At 44.4% G+C, this 17,102-nt stretch overlaps 2 long non-coding RNA genes across 2 annotated transcripts; both read left to right on the top strand.

The window, feature by feature from the left end:
* Window positions 1-5,674: 5,674 nt before the first annotated feature.
* LOC118165213 lies at window positions 5,675-14,233 on the top strand. The gene is made up of 4 exons (XR_004749917.1): window positions 5,675-5,845; window positions 6,107-6,254; window positions 9,564-9,716; window positions 13,655-14,233. It is a non-coding gene; the product is annotated as an uncharacterized LOC118165213 (long non-coding RNA).
* Window positions 14,234-14,247: 14 nt separating this feature from the next.
* Window positions 14,248-15,482, top strand: LOC118165214. Its single transcript, XR_004749918.1, has 2 exons — window positions 14,248-14,387; window positions 14,581-15,482. It is a non-coding gene; the product is annotated as an uncharacterized LOC118165214 (long non-coding RNA).
* The last annotated feature ends 1,620 nt before the right edge of the window (window positions 15,483-17,102 follow it).

The following is a 17,102-nucleotide window of genomic DNA, read 5'->3' as shown; positions in this document are numbered from 1 at the left end:
AGGGGTGGAGAAGAGGGAAGCATGTTTGCTGCTTGCATCGGAAGGCATCAAGTGTGGAAGATAACACTGTACGGGAGAGAATTAAAAAAAAAAAAAAAAAAAAAAAAAAAAAAGAAGTTGAATTCAGCCCATAACACAGCACCGGCACGAATGCCTCCCCGGGGCACCCTACGGCAGGCTGCAGAGTGCCATCCCCGGGCTCCAACAGATGCCCAGCAGAGCAGCTCCAGGCCCTAACCCTCGCTGCAGTCTCTTGTGTTAATGAGGACTCTTGATGCAGTTTAAGGGACACTGGTGAGCGGCCCTAAATCAGCGCGCGTCCTGCTCGGGAAACTTTACAGCGGCTGCGGAGGCTGGGCTGTTTGCATTCCAGATGTGGCGCCTCTACCCTGCCTATGACCAGCATTCATTTCTGCACTCCACAGCTGGTCCATGTAAATGTGCCATATTGCAGCCCATCTGCTCAGAGAGTGCACAGTGGCACATCTCTCTCTGACAGTGGACCATTTTATTGAACGCTATAAATATTGAAATTCATAGGCATGAAGCAGCAGATTTTTAATGTTACTTAGAGAGACATTTGAGCCACAACCTTTGGCAGCAGCACACGCTGCTAGTATCTCAGTACACTGTGCACCATTTGGTTCAGACTCATGAACAACTTTTCCAGAGATTTCATGGCTCTCCAATCCCAGGTAAAATGGAGTACAGACCCTGTGGGATGATATTTAGTGTGAATGTCACCCTGCATACAATGTGCATTTGGGATATGGACTTTCCAGCCCTGTGCTGTGTTAAACCATATGTTAATGTTTTCATACTCAGAAAAGATTAGATTGGGGACCAATAAAGTTTCAAAACTACAAATAATAGGCTAACCGTAATGAAACGTGAGGTATTCCTAAGCCTAAGTGTTATGTTTTTTCCTCACAAAGTCTCTGCAGTTTTCACTTTATAAATGGCAAAACTATATTTTGCCACTGAAAACTGGCATATTCATATTTTATAAGTTAATACACTTAAATTTTGTATTAGAGAGTAAACATCTCTATTAATTTGAAATTCCTAGCATCCGATCTGGAAAAGAAGCAAAACACCACTTTGAGATTTTCTATTTGTCAAGTAATCCCCTGTCAGTGTGCAGCAAGCTGGAAGGAGCCTCACCCCAAAACAGGAGAAAAATGCTTTAAAAATGCTTTAAAAATGCTCTTTTTTTTTTTTTTTTTTTTTTTTTTTTTTTTTTTTTTTCCTTCTTGGATAGGCAGCAGCTCCTGCAGAGAGTCGGAAGCCAGCATTTGCTTTTTGGAAGCAGAAGATTTTCCGTCAACATTAAGTAGGGAAGGATCAGGTCATTCATGAGGGCAACTGCATTAAAAAGGGAATGATGTGTTTAAAACTCACTAAAATGCTTTGAGAAAGCATTCCATTCATTTTTACATGGGGCATTGGGTCTCAGCAGTGCTTTCCCCGCCTGGACTCAGGCAGCGGGGCAGTAAATCGCCCTGTGCTCGGCGGGCGGCAGCAGGGGCAGCCAGGCAGGCACTCACTTTGCTCAGAGGTGCACATCCCAGCACCCCAAACAGGTTGGGATAAAAGCTCCCTGAGCATAGGGAGCAAAGCATGGGCTGAACGGCAGTGGGGAAAAAAAAAAAAAAAAAAAAAAGGAAAAAAGATCTGCAGAGAATATTGTCTTGGCGGGTTCTTTTCTCAAAACTGCACTGCTCTGCAAGTTTGCTTCATTATCTCTTTTGTGGTCGCTCCGTTGTCTTCATTATAATTTAAAAAGAGGGAGAAAAGGAGACACCTTTAATAGCGAAGTCGTAACGTTTTGACAGTAATCTGTGTCATTGCTCCGACCGTCTCCCGCACTCCCAACCGGCGGTGTTATGTAAGGTGGCAGGTTAATAAATGCGACACACTGAAATCATTTGTACCAGATTATCTCTCCTTCCAAACTCTGACAGATGCTAAGTCCAGCTGGTAAAAAAAGTTTATAGGCGAGTTGGATCTGGGGCCTTCGCACACTCCACAATGTTGGCTACCAATGCTTGTTTTAATGAGTCACGAATTGCCTGTTTATCTTCTGCTCCCTGCTGTTTCTGCATTTTCTCTTCCAGAACAATCCTAGAAACACATGCTGCTACAGACGCTGGAGCAATGTGTGTAGACATTTGAGCCAAATTATTATAAAGAACTCTTTCTTCTCTGATATTAAAAAAAAAAAAAGGCGAGAATTGCACATTGCCTAGCAAATCGTTATCTCAGATGTTCGCTGTGACACGCTCAATATGGCCTACCAGAGAAAGTTGGAGACATTTGAAACCTTAACAACTACACAAAATGACACTGTAATTGGCGGGTTTTGTTGTTCATGTTCTGGCTCTGCTAAAACTGCTCTAAACACTTTGTTTAACGATGTTACATTATGACAACACATGGCTTCTGTGGAGCAAGTCATCGCATCGAACATGCGACCGCATGGGAGGAGGAGCGCATGGCCTGCGGCGCCCTGGAGCACCAAAGGCCTTCATCACCCTCCTCCTCTTCCTCCCCCATGGCCACAGCCCTGTTTCTTGCAGGGGCCAGCAGGGCTGGAGAGCGCGAGGCCCTGGTGCGGAGGCAGGGGACCCTGCACATGTGTGGCGGACCCAGTGCTTGTGGGATGTGAGCCAGAGCAGTCTGGCCTTTCTCAGCCGTGGCCAAAATGAGAAGGGCCACGGACAAGCACCAAGTCAGAGGAACCACTTTTACCCCCAGTTCTTCTCCTCCTCAGGGGTCCCCCCTGAAGACATGGCCTTCAAAGACCCAGCCTGGACCAGAAATCCTGCACTAGCAAACAACTATTTGTCCATGACATCTGACATCTTTGCAGACCTCAGCACAGCCTCGGAAGCTTTCAAAGCAGTGCATCTCTCTGGTGGCACAGGGTACGTCCCCCGGCTGCACCCACTGCCTGCAGCGGGGCTCTGCGTGGGGCGGCAGCGGCGGATCCCACGTTTGTAGGTTTCCCAAGGTTTCTTTGTGCGGCAGCTGCCTGGCTGAATGCCCTCCCTGGCGTCCTCAGAAAGAAAGCAGTGAGGAACCTGTTTTTGCTAGCGTGCCTGGTTATTAATAGAATGTTTCAGATTTGTCTATTCTTTGCACATGGGAAACTGTATGGTCATTTGGCAGATGTTGAAACTCACTGATTTTATATCCAGCAGCTTGGAAAAACAATGGATGTCATAGTCTGTTTAACAAAATATATGCTAGGCAGAGTCCATCTTCTGTGCTAGCAGAGTGAATCTTACTCCTACCAATCACTCACTGTCATGAAGCTGAAGGAACCACCACAATTCCTTAAGATTATTTGTTTTCAGTTCTAGCTCTCACTTTACACAGTGCTCTCTCCCATGTGCAAGGTGCAGTTACGTAGAATGCTGCCTCATGTCTGCATTCCCTTTTCACTTAGCTGGTTTAACAATATGCTAATGACAGGAAGAAAACATACATATAAAATATTGTAAGCATCAAGACTTGGAAGGAGAAGGTAAATTTGGCTCCCAACCATGAAATCTTATTCTGCAGTTGCCTCCTTAATGGCATCTCTTGAGGTCAGTGGCTTTGAATTCTCCCGATTGTATAGGGTCACTCTGGCAGCATTGACCAAGTAGAAAAGATTCAGCCAGGGGAAACAATGGCAGAAGTCACCCTTTAAATGTCCTGCCTTCTACATCAGGCAATTGATTCCAAGGCTCCCCACTACGATGTCACTGTTTGACCAGTTTGCTTTAAAACAGCTTAATTAGCTGAAAGGAAAGCTATGTCTGAGCATGTTTGTGAGAAAAAAAAACAAAAAGTGCACTCCTTTCAGAAAGCTCATGCTCTGTCTTGTCGGAAATCTCTGGTTCTGAAACGAAACAACATTCCTTTCATACAGAATTAAGTCCCTGACAACAAATTTTCCTGGACTGGGGCAACAAGGGCTTGTGCAGCGCGGAGGTGTGGGCAGTGGTGGCTGTGCTGGCAGGTCTTGGGGCACCACGGGAGGAGCTGATGGGAGCGGTATGCAGCTCCATTTTTCCTGGTCGGAGAGGCTGCCAGCACCAACCTGCTGAGTGCTGTGGAGACACTGGAGTACTGATGTCCAGCTCTTCAGCCAGGCAGCAGTCTGGTTTTGCACATGCAGGAAGCAGAAGTGGAGGCCCTGAAGTGCTGATGCCCGAATTTTCCTACAGAGTTGTGAGTTTACCCAAAGCCTGTGCACAAGGCAAACCTTGAAAGCAGTGGGGAGAGAACCTGTAGGAATTGCAGGCGTTATACCTGATGTCAGCTGGGAGGAAGCAGCAACTGGAGCTGCCAGTCTCACCTGCTGTAGGCTGAACCACAGAAAGCAGTGCCTGGGGTGAGACCTGACTCTCTTTCCTTGGTTTGTAAGTTAAAACACCCAGCGCATCAACTGATGCAGCTGCTCTAGTAAACACGCAGAGGGACATACTGCACTGCCTTCGTTCTCCTCGTTTGCTCTCTAAGCTGCTGGCTATATAAAAAAAACTATTTGGTCTGCTACATATTCTTTGCAGCAACCAAATATCTCCTAAAGGAAAAGCAAACAAACAACAACAACAACATAAAGATTTAGGGTCTTTGCTCTGTGATGGTCACTGCAACTTGTCAATGTTACCAGGATGTTCAGTGGCTCTGCAAGAGCTGCCATCCTACCTTAAAGGGAGAGGGAGGTTTGGATAGTTTGCCTAGGACCTTAGGAGGAATCGGTTTTGAAGCCAGATTAGCTATGCAAAAAATAAATACAGATTTTCTGTTCAGTCTAGCAAGCTGTGGTACTTTCCCAGGCCTTTCTGTATGGGTATTTGCACAGTGTGTACAGAGATAGTATTGATGTAAAATATGCGAACACAGCATCAGAAGTGCATGGGGGTGAGAAATACAAGAAGCCAGAACAAATCACAGAAAGAACCATTTAAACAGAATATAGGATTCCATTAACATGTTTGCTGAACTACCTACATGTGGTGATTTTATGCATATGTATAGCCTCAGTGAAATTATGTGCTAAATGCATTTATAAAAGGGAGTAAAACTTTACAGAATCAAGGCCTTCGTATATTTTGCAACATTTCTACAGCTTCTCATTCCTGTCATTCATTTTTCTGGGCATTTATGAGAAATTTTAGTAAATGACAGTTTGCTGTTCACGTCCAGAATAGAAGAAATATGTTTAAATCATTTCACTTTCACTTCATAAAGGATTCTGGCTCACAAATGAAAATAAGAATATGTCTCATTGCTGAATTAAAAGCTTTAGTTAAAATATTTTCTAATTATTTCTTTTTCCAAAAACTCCCACAAAATCATGTGCTTCTATTTGAAACAACATTCTGCTTAAGACAAGCTGTTTACCAGTGTTTTTTCCCTTCTCAGCTTTACAGAAAGGTGAAGGGAAGGATGATTAAACCAGAAACAAAGTCAGTAATTAGCAGTATAAATCTCTCCGTGATTTCAGTAGGTCACGAAATTAACTGGTACAGACTTCGGACACATCTGCTCTTTTGGCAACTCGTGCCCTCCGCGAGGCTGCTCATTGGCTCGCCCTAACCATGCAATGGGTCTCCAGGAGCTGATTTGCGCTCCCCGAGCTAAGCACAGTGCAGTGACGAAGCCCGACCATTTCGAAAATGCTGAAGCACGTACCAGGGGCTGAACCTTCCCGGCAACTGCAGCGCAGCCTCTCGTGTTTCTGAAGAGCTGCGTGGACCCCTGAGGGGAGGGGGGTGCAAGGGGTCGCTGCATGTGGCTGAATGCTGCTTTGCGAGGCTCAGGCTCAGAAAAATGCCAGGGGGTTCAGGTATGAGGCACCTGGCTGCCTTACCACAGGCTGCTATAGCACGAAGGGGCTGTGCCCACCAGCACCAGAGTTACTGCTTAATTTTTGTCTTGGCTACAGCCCCACTCTCCCGGCAGCAGAGGAGCAAGAGGCTTAATGTGCCAGGAATAGGGAAGCAGGGTAGAAGGGAGGAAACCAGCAGTACTGCCTCCTTTAATGCTCAAAATACCGTCTTTTTGTTTTGTTTTGTTTTGCTTTGTGTTTTTTTTTTTTTTTTCAAAGGAAAATGTAGCAGAGTGATGAAGGATTGTGTTGCATCAATTCTGCTCCTGGCTGCTGTGTCAAGCCAGAAGCTGGAGGTCAAGTGCCTGCTGCAAATCCAACTCTGATCTCACATAAGTCTTTTGCCTCTGTGTCTGTCGTCAGTCAGGTAAAAACATCAATCAAAGCTGTCGATCTGATATGTACTTACTTTTCTTGTGATACATTTATGGATGTAACTAATAGGTTCTGAATTGAGAGATCAGTCTGCTTCGGAAGATACAACTCTACACCGATCTTCCAAGGGTTTGCACTTGGGACCCTGTTTCCTTTTTGACCATTTCATTATTATTTAGCAGCTCAAATCAGCTGTGTGGTGATGGCCAAAGCAGCAGCACTGTCCAAATCATCTATCCAAGTAGGGGTGGCATGTTATGCTCTGTGTGGGCTGGCTCCTAACTCACACAGCAAACTCAGCGGGAAACTGTGACAACCCCCATTTAATGCAGAAATCTCAAAGATCCACCAATTACAGAATTCCTGTCTGTATCCCTAATGCACACACTTGGTATGCCGAAACCCTAGGCTTGGGCTCGTGTATATTGGGGAGACTCCAGGGAGCACAGCATAGCAGTAAGTGGGCATATGAGGCCCTTTGAAACCCAGTAACATTTCCTCCCTTTCCAGTTTCATCGCAAACCTCTAACTGGCTGTCAGTACAAAGGCAGCCTGTGGGACCAGCGCGGGGCCATCAGCTTTTGCTCAAAGCAAAGCATGCCTGTGCTCCTGGGGACTGCATGGGGAGGACTTTCGAGCTCTCGCTAACAGCAGCATGGTGCCTAGCTGTGCTCTGCACAGGGAAGCCTGCAGAGCCATTGTGGCACCAACTCTCTTCTATTCAAGAAAGAAAAGAAAAAAAGAAGATAGTCAAAAAGATCTGCTCTTTCTGAAAGCTCATATTTTACCATTTCATTTGAGCTTTCTGCCTTTCTTTCTTTCTCTCTTTCTTTCTCTCCCCATGCACAAAACAATTTAAACACAAGAAAAGAGCAGAGCTGCAATGATGCAGTATCCCACTATCGTTTCTTCCATCGTCTTTGATATGCTTTAGATTCTGGGGCATAAAAACTGTCAGCACTAGGGAGCATGACGTGAGTTTAATGTACCTGCACTCCAGACCTCTGTTACAGGAGGAATGTTTGCTGTTCGGCTTTAAAAAATAAGAGTTTGATTGTAAGCATATTTAAAGCATGTATGTTTTGACATTGTTCTTACAAGCTTTTTGCATTCAGTATGTAGTTTTCTGGCACGAGGACTCCCCTACATATTATAGACAAAGGTAGGGAAATTATTATCCTGAGTGAAATATACTCCTCTATAGCAGACAAACTGGGCTTTCAAATCTGCTTTGTGTATTTCCAAGTTTAATTTTTTCCTGCTATTCATATTGTTCTTTGAACTGTATCAACAGTAGTTGGCGATAACATTTTGGTTACTGGTAAGCATTTTACTCCACAGTCTCCTATTGGCTTCACTGGAATGACACATTGGGTAATACACCACACACCATGAGGAAGATAGCAAAGTGAACATTTGGTCACCAGGTTCTTCATTTTTTGCATCAGTCGTGGTTGTTACCACACCAGTGAAAGGCATTTGGCTGATCTGGGTGAATTTTATTGAATTTCAGCTTCCCAGGGCACACGGTAGCCTAGCCACAGTGAGCCAGGAGGACTGGCAAGCAGGAGCAGAGGAGAGCTTTCACCAGCACTGTGGTGAGGAGGCACAAACGCCATATCTTGGTGGGAGGTGCACTGAGATGCAGCAGCTCAGACATATGTTTGTGGGTTGTGTTATACCATGCAGCACCACTGCCTTCAACCCACTGACTCAGCAGTAGCCAGCTAGCTGGAAAATCATCCATTTCCCTTTTATGGCCCTATAATACTGTTAGAGCTCCTCCAAGGGCCTTAAAACAATAAGGAACTCCCAGGAAATCGTGTTTTGCTGACAAGCTATACTGCTGTACTCTTGGTCTTGCCAGAAGGTCTCATAAATGGCTCGCCTAGCTAAAGACAGCCTCTGAAAACACACAGTTTGAGAGATATGGACTTTAAAACTCATCTTGCTGTGCCTGTGGGACGTTGTCAGCCCTGCTGCAGCTCGTTTGGAGAAGAGGGAGCTGGTTTGTGTTCTCAGGGCACCTTGCAGCCCCCTGACCTGGTGGGCCCACGAGGTGCCCTCTGCCTCTTCCCCCCCTGGCTGCCAGGACCAGGACAGGAAGATGGTGGTGGCCCCGTGCCGCCCCACGGGGCTCGGCCTGCAGGGAGCTGCCTCCCTTTCTCTTGCACCGCAGCCTTTGTGCGAGTGTCAGCCGAGCATCCCTCTCATCTCCCAGATTGATGGCACCGTCTAGGAGTTCCAGCACAGACAAGATAAACTAAAGGCTTCTGCAGACAGGTATGTAACTGTGGAGACAGCAACGCCGCAGAAGAGGCCGCCGATCAGCCAAGTGTTTGTCCCACAGTCGACTCTCCGGCACAGCGGTCACCTTTGACATGACTGGCTGAATAGGAGTTTGTTTTCTAATTTCCATGGTTCAGCCGTAGGCCACGCAAAGTAAATACAAGTAAACGGGCAACAGTGGGTTCAAAGGAACGTAAGACAAGTATTTGCCCCCTCAGAAGACAGTTTGGGTAGTGTTCACATGTGAATCAATCTGTTTTGGGTCTTTGAAGTGGGTTTGATTAAGAAGAGTGGGGCAGAGTACGAAACTGATGGGGCCAACAAAGGATTGACCATCTTTTGGGGCATGCTCCGGAGGCAGGCTACTGGCGTGGCATGGCCGAGCTGCCAGCAGTGCTGTGGCATGGAGGTGAACTCTTGAGCAGTTCGGTCAGGGAGGAATATTTTCTCAGAAGTGACAACCTGCTCTTTGCCAGGCTGCAGGATTTTGGAAGAGCCCTAGGACAGCGAGCGCAAACAAGGAGCTTTGGTGAGTTGGCAGATTGTGTGCCCCACAACAAGGGAACAACACAGCCAAAAGCCTCGTGCACCACCTTCCAGAGCATGAGGTGGTGGAACAACACCCACCATGGTGCTGGGGAGGCCAGGCACTAGTTGTTTTTTGTTTTTGTTTTGTTTTTTTTTTTTCTTAGTTTGTTCATTGCTGTTTCGGTTTAAAGTGTTTTATTTAATTGTCCTTGGATTAAAAGGAAGCAAAATATCAAGTACCGCTATTAATGTTCCTTTAAGTATTACAGAAATACCACCCTGCACATCGTATCAAAATGTTGCCTGGCTAGGAAGCGTGTCTTGTGGAGTCTCTGCCTTTCCCGGACACCTTCATTCTTTTACAATTACACATGATTTTCCTTCTGCTAATGTATACCATATCCCATCCAGGGAGAAAATCTGATATTTTTCACTATTTGTGATCTGATTGATTTGGTCACTGTCACTCTTCTTCTGAAATTAGGTGTGTGCCTACCCTTTGCACAAGTAAAGATTCTGTTAACATGTGTGACACTTTTGGGACAAGACAAAAATTTGGATCTTGGGCATGGCTGGTGGTCAGTAATTCCATAAATTGGTGGTCAGTAATTCCACAAAGGATTTCACAAGGCAACAGGTAAGAGGACTTGAGCAGACGCAATTGAGGTAATTCCTACCTTGTTTATCTATATTAATGTTTTATCTCCTGTGCTTACTAGCAATAAAAGCTAAGTAGAGGCTGCATGTCATTACAGATTTTTAAAGGGTTTTAATACCTTTTAGGATAAAAGCATCACCTGAACAAAGTAAGTCTTTAGTTTAAATTAGATGTTAGTTTAAATTAGACCTGAAAAGTTGCAGGTCAGAAAAGTCTCCGTAGTTGTTCTTCATCACACCTTACAGACTCATAATGAAAAGGAAAGGCTGGTCAGGGATAGGGTGTACTGATTATGCAATGCTAGGAAACTAGGTACACACATAAGGATATCACAGGTGTGAGTAATTTCATAGCAGAGCTCCTGAAATCCTGCTGAGGACACCCTGGTGTGGCCATTCATTTATTCACTGGTAGTTCCACTCCCACCCTGTAATTCTGCTTACATGGCAGAACCTAAAAGCCATTTCTGAGAAGATGGGAAGACACCTGCTTGGTATCTGTTTGGCCATTAAAGATGAACATAAAGCCAGCAATGACTGTGCTAAAACCCAGTTGCCACCTGAAACTGGCAGTGCCAGCCTGAGCCTGAAGAGATGGGGCAGGAGCTGGCACAGGCACATCCTCATAGCCAGTGGGACTAGCACCCTGGTCTCTCCACATATGAGCCAGATCTTCACCATATGAGCAAAAAACCAGGGAGGGGTAAGCCAAAGAGAGAGAGGGAAGCACACACAACTGCCTGAGGCTCCTCTTTCTTTTATCCTGCAGTACAATAAGAGGGAGTGTGGACTAACATACAGAGAAAGGCAGCAGCAACCAGAGGAAAAAAGACAAGCAGGAACAAACCAAGCTTGCTTGTGTTGCCTCCTCAGTAGCCAGGGCACAGATGTGCTCCGTCTGCTGTCTTGTCCTTTGTTAACTCCACTTCCCATCCCTTTGAACCTCATTAACTGGTGCAGAAAAGAGAGCACTGGTTATTACCCCAAGTGATAATCCAATTACTTGGGATAATAAAGTGCCTCTGTCTTCATACAACAGAGCCCAGAGCAACTACTGTTGGTAGGAAGAGGAGTAAAAACTTGCAAAACCATTCACAAGATTTTTTTTCATCCTCCCTACCCAGGGGTTCAATTGCCATCCAGCCCTAACCTTTGCTCACAGTGCCCTGCCCAGACATTTTTGGATCACATGTTATAAACTCCTTCCTCATCCTCCTTCTTCTCTGCTGGTTATTAGGGAAGTTAAATTATGTAATTCCCAGAAGTAAATGCTTTAGGATTTCAGTCATCGTGATTGATCAATACCAACAAAATACCCCTCAATGAATATATATTTTTTAACAATTTTAAGAAACGTTCTTGAGCAGGTCCTGATTTATGTGAACATGTGTGGAGGTCAAATTCTTAAGTGACTTTTTTTCCTCTTCCACAAACCTATCACAAACGATTGGCCATCACCAATATTCCCCCTGTGTTGCAAGCTGTGGCCGGTGATAGCACTTTGTCTGAGTGGCAGTGTTGGTCCTTCACTAGGAGAAAATGCAGGACTAAGGACTGTGGGTTTGAATCTCAAACAGGAAAACAGAATTTGGAGGGAAATTACAAGACATGTACAATTTAAAAAATATAACTCCTCTGTCTGTGCCACTCCACTATTTACAAACAAGGTGCCCTAAACTCTTATTAGTGGTTGTAGAAATTAAAAGTTATAAATGTAATTTCTTCCCCAGCACCTACAAAAACAATTTTAATTTTTTAACTTCTTTTACAGATTCATTTAAAAATCTTTAAATTGTTTTTAATTTCTTTAATTTAAACAGTGAGAGATCTTGTTACATGTCTAATATCACTGCCTCTATTCCCAGGCTGTATCATTCCCATTCCACTATGCCCCTTGGAAAATCCTTGTCTCTTTTGACAAATACAAGCAGTGATCTGCTGCTAAATGAGACACCATTTCACCCGCTCGTGTTCTGACATCAAACCTTGAGAACTGTTTTCTGGGAAAAAACAAACAAAAAGAACTATTTTAAATGTTTCTGGACAAAAAGTCAAATGAGGATAGGAAAAAAAAAAAAAAGGCAAAGCAAGATGATTTATTCATTCCAAAATATCTTCCCAGGCACATTCCTGTGATGCACCTCCAGTAGTAAGCATCACAAAAAAATCTCTACAAAGTCCCAGGCTCTCATTTGTGAAGGAAGACAGTTCATAACATAGATGAGAAACGCTTGCATATTTTGCTTTTTACTTTCTCACAAGGAAGGAAAATTGTGCAGAGGGTGCGATCTTGGTGGAAGACAAGATTTGAGGAGTAATGGGAGGGCACAGAGGGTTCATTGTTGGGCCAGCAATCCGTCATGCAGGAGGGCTGTCATAGGAGCCCCGAGGGGCCAGCAAGGCAATGTCCGAGCTACGTGGCGGAGGGGCATGCTGGCTCACCTTGGGCTGCCCAGCTCGGATCCTTTCCTTCACCTCCCGCCGGGGGCGGTGGGGCGGGCTGACCCCCGCCCTAAATCACTGGCCAAAGGAGAGCCGCATGGAGGGCGAGAGGGCCGGTGGAGAAAGGGCTGAGATTTATAACTGTACAATACCTCTCTCTTTTGAAAATTAAATGGCGTGTTAGAGAAAATAAAAGAGGGTTCACGGAAGGGGGTGAGCCCATGCATGGCCAGTTCAGGCTTTGGGACGGAGTGGACGAATGGCTTCAGTCTGTCAATTGAGTTATTGTGCTGGAGGGGAAGCGCGGCACCATGAAGGGCACGCTAGGCGGTGGCGGGGCTCCAGTGCAGCTCCTGTCCCAAAGCCTGAGTCAGCTACACAGCAGCGTGCTGGGGCTGTGGGGAGCCTCCTGTCCCCACGGTGCCCGCAGAGGAGCACGGGCAGGGCTGGCAGCCCTGGGCAACTTCACTGGGCTCAGCTGCCTGCTGTCTGCATGGGACCGGCCTTGGGTCTCCTTGGTGTAAGGTGCTGATCTGAAGAGGAAGCTGGTTTTATCTGTGAGGATGATGAAAGGCTTGAGATTTTCATCAATATTGGCATTTTGGTGGCTTGTGAGGAAGCCCTTGGTGGTGACTTCCCTCGGTAAAACACATTTCTCCCCTGGCTTCCAAAATGAAGGAGCCCAGTGGGGTCAGCAGTGCCAGGCAGGAGGACACCACTGCACATCCCAGCACCGCCCGAAAGTCCCAGGCCACCAACAACTGGTGTAATGCAGCACAGCTTCACTGTGGGCAACCCTGCAATGGGCAATTTATATCAGCTGAAGATCCAGGCTTTTGTGTCGTTAAAGACATGGTAGAAAAAATCTGTTGTGAATGAAGGAAGCTCCGAGTAAAAAGTCCCAACAAGTTAGCTCTTTATTCTTTATCAGTGAAGTCTGCACACAATGAAAACACGGACAAGGGAAATTTGCACAGCATTTAACTTAGGTCAAAAAAACAAGTAATTTGTTAAGTGGCAAGGGCACCAACACGTGCCATGTCACGCTGGATTTTCTTTAAAAATAAAAAAAATAACAAAGTTAAACTTTCAGTCAACCTGAAAATATTTGCTTTTTATGGGGGCAGTGCGGAACGAATGGGACAGCAAATCTTTCTTCGGTTGCTCGTTTACAGAGACTGAAAAGCTCTATAGAGACAGTGGGAAAAGAAGGAAAAAGGAGGGGTTGCAGAGAGGGAGGAAGAAAGAAAGAAAGAAACAACAAAAAGAAAGATGGAGAAAAAAGAAAGGAAGAGAAGGGAAAGAAGGGAGGGAAGGAAGGTGGGATGGAAAGAGGAAGGAAATAAAAAACACAAGCACTGAAAGTCTTAACACAGTATTATCAAAGACAGATTTAAAAAATGTACTGGTCTAAGAAACCAAACTCCTTGGACTACTTGGTGATCCCACTGCTGACTAGAGAGATATCTCTTGCAGAAACAGAGACTGCAGGAGAAGCCTCTGGTCAGGAAAACAAATGGAAGAGGAAACACAAAACATCCCTGGGAATGAATTCAGGAGCTGTCCGGAGCCAATAGGGAAATCCTGGTGCCTGTAAGGTAGCACAAAAACTGCCAGGTATAAATTCAACCTCTGAAATGACAGGCAGATTCTCTCTGATTTTTCCAGTTTACGTGATTTGCTGACTTCTGGAAAATATTGGGAGATTCTTGGACCAAAATGCAAATGAATGACCTGTGAATTCTCGGTGGCATTAAAGTTTCTTAATTGGAAACTCATTATTTTACTGAATTCATTTAAACTCATGTAAAAGGGGGAACCATCAAAATAGATATTCTCATGTTATCCTCTAGGTTTTCCCCCTTTCAAGTACTATTCCACAGAACTGAAAGTTTTCCCTTCCCCTTTCAAATACACATTCCCCGATCCTTGTCATTAATCTCAATTCTGTGCTTGCTTTGAATATCTTCTCTAGCTTCTCATAGTTATTTCATTCCATCCCCTTCCCTGACAGCAGACCTATGTTCTCCCAGAAGACATTTCTATTTACATTTTTTATTTCATTCCCTTTACCTTTCTGAATGCAAGTTCAGCAACCCAGGCAGCTTTTATTTACCTACCTACTAGAATGTAAAGCCCATTTTATGCTTATTTGCTGTCCAGACTATTTCTATTTCTATTATTTCTATCTATCTCTGTCTCTGTCTCTGTCTCTGTCTCTGTCTCTATCCTTATCTCTATCCCTGTCTCTATCTCTATCTCTATCTCTATCTCTATCTCTATCTCTATCTCTATCTCTATCTCTATCTCTATCTCTATCTCTATCTCTATCTCTATCTCTATCTCTATCTCTATCTCTATATCTCTATCTCTATCTCTGTCTACCTACCCCTAAACTCTAGCTCTATCTCATTTGAAATGCCTTTCGTCCTACTAATTACTGCCCAGAGTGATGCCACAGAGCAGCACTGCGGTGTAACTTTGCAGTGCTTCCTGCTCACACTCACACACGCATGCACACAGAGACACAAGCGCGTTGGGAAAGCAGGAATGCAGGCGAGTTTTGACCTCCGGTGTCCGCACAATGAGCCGCGGACGATGCAGAAGGTTGGCTGCTTCTATACAGACCTGCTTTTGTGCTCTTGTCCAGGGCTTGATCCTTGGAGCCCTGCGTGCTCAGTAGACGCCAGAGAGATAGATGTGATCTGTTAGCCTCATCCAGCGCCGGCAGCTGAGCCATTTTCACACAGGCAGGCAGGTATGGCAAAGCCTGGGTAACAGATGAGAACCCATGGGGAGCTCTTGACTATGGAGAATGAAAAATCAAAAGAAACCATATTGGACACAGATACAAAAGGAGTCCCCTGTTCCTTTTCTATCCCCCCTTGTTTCTTTTCTCCTCTTCCTTACCAGGCTGTAATGAATGTGGAAAACTGCTTCCCCCCTCAAAGTATGTGAGGACATATAGATTCCAGATGCTATTCTATGCAAATACTTCCACCCTTCCCTGCTCAGCAGCACTGCCAGTTAACCCTTCTGCCTATCTGTTTGCTGCCTTTTGCTCTCCACACTGCTGTGAGAAAGGAAAAAAAGGGGAAAAAAAAAGAAAAAAGAAAAAAGAAAGAAAAACCACCTTAAAAATACCTTAACGTTTATTTTCAGAGTACAGCTTACAGCTTAACACCGTATATATTGCATTTGGGCTCAGCACAGCTGAAGGCACAAAGCCACAGTTAACACATTTCTGGCATTGAAGTTAATTTGATGTTTTAATCACATAACATCATGGAAAAAAAAAAAAAAAGAGGTTAATTCCTAACAGTGTTAACAGTATGAGCTTTCCCTTCTAGTCTGTTTGTAGCATGTCCAGAGTCAGATACATTTGTCTTCATGAAAACAGTCTGTAGATGACTTTTAGCATAAATACATGCAAATTAAAGGGAATTAAAGGAGAGTACATAAAGCACGGGAACCTTAAGGATCTGTTTCTTGGACAGCTGTGAGTCTTTTGTCTCCCACTGGCAGTTTTGTGAGCCTTGCTTCACACTAGTCATAACCCAAAATGATTTTGCTCAGTAGCTAATACAGGACCAATTGCCCCACTCCTGGTGACTGCAACTAATTCACAAACTTTCTAAAAGCCGTTTCCATGTCCAAGAAGAAAAGAGAGATGTAGAGGACAACAGAAATCACTATTTTAACAGAAAGGACAGATTTTATGAAAGAATCTTCTACCAAATAAAATTGTTTTTGTGGACCTCCTATTTATAATCCCTTAGCACATGAGTGTGTCTATCTGGACGCACATACCCCAGGATCACCCTAACGACAGCAGCAGTGCAGCTCCAGGGTTTTGATCAGTGTGCACTGCAATTTGATTTAATCCCTCCCCAAACTCAAAAATGGATCACTTAGCTATGTTGTGACAGATTGATGGTAAGATTTGAGAGAGTACCGTAAGAGAGAGAGGTCTCAGGCATGAATACAGAAGTCTCAAATGCTCAGACATTTATAGAGAGATGGATGCATTCTCCTCAACCAAATAAATACACTTTTTGTGTGGCACTCACACACTCTGACTCCTGGCAACAGCCCTTTCTGTGTCTCGTCATCTGGGACTGAGACCCTTGCGATGCAGTTTTGTTAGTATTTCATTAGTCCGTACCAGGCTTTCGTTAAGTTCCAAGGGTATATTCTGCTCCATGAAATATGCTTTATCTGACTTGCACTGGGGTCCTGCACAGAGATGACATGGAGTCTCCGTATCGATTTGTACTAGATGTCAAGAACACACCATGCTTCTTTATGAGCCTTACTTTGATCATCCAGTACAAAAGTATGTTAAAAGTTGGGGGGTTTAGCAATTTGATTGTAACATTTTTTAACAATCTTTCTAAAATGAACCACTGAATTAAGGACATTTACTAAGCAACCAATTGAGTCTTGCATTGAAATAATTCCCCCAGTTTCCGAAGTGACGGGTAGAAGAGGACTAGGGTTGTTCACCAAATTTTCCAAGCAAGTTTACTCTATCCTGTTTCAAGTAACCAGCTGAATGATAATGAAGATTTTATTTTTATTTATTCACTTTTTTATTTTTGTTTGCATGGGCAAAAATGAATTTTTAATGCATTGCATTTCTCAGGTTCCTTAAAGTGAAGGTCACTTAGGAAATGTGAAACTAGATTAATAACTTCATATGACTGTAAGAGGTGGTAACCATTGTATTTGTTCTGAGCAACGCTGCTTTCTTTCCTTAAGAATCAACTAGCAGAAATGCTCTGTAGGGTGGGAGCCTTGTAGTTGAACCTGAAACACTGAAGATTAACTGAGAGTATCACAAAATCACTATTTGGCTATAGGTGTATGTGTAACACCTTCTGATCTGTACTGTAGAACAACCTCTTACTCCAAACCCAGTATT

Source organism: Oxyura jamaicensis, chromosome 3 (assembly GCF_011077185.1).
Source record: "Oxyura jamaicensis isolate SHBP4307 breed ruddy duck chromosome 3, BPBGC_Ojam_1.0, whole genome shotgun sequence".
In the NCBI taxonomy this organism is placed as follows: domain Eukaryota; kingdom Metazoa; phylum Chordata; class Aves; order Anseriformes; family Anatidae; genus Oxyura; species Oxyura jamaicensis.
Note: the sequence above shows the minus strand (reverse complement) of the source record. Positions and strands in the feature narration are given on the sequence as shown.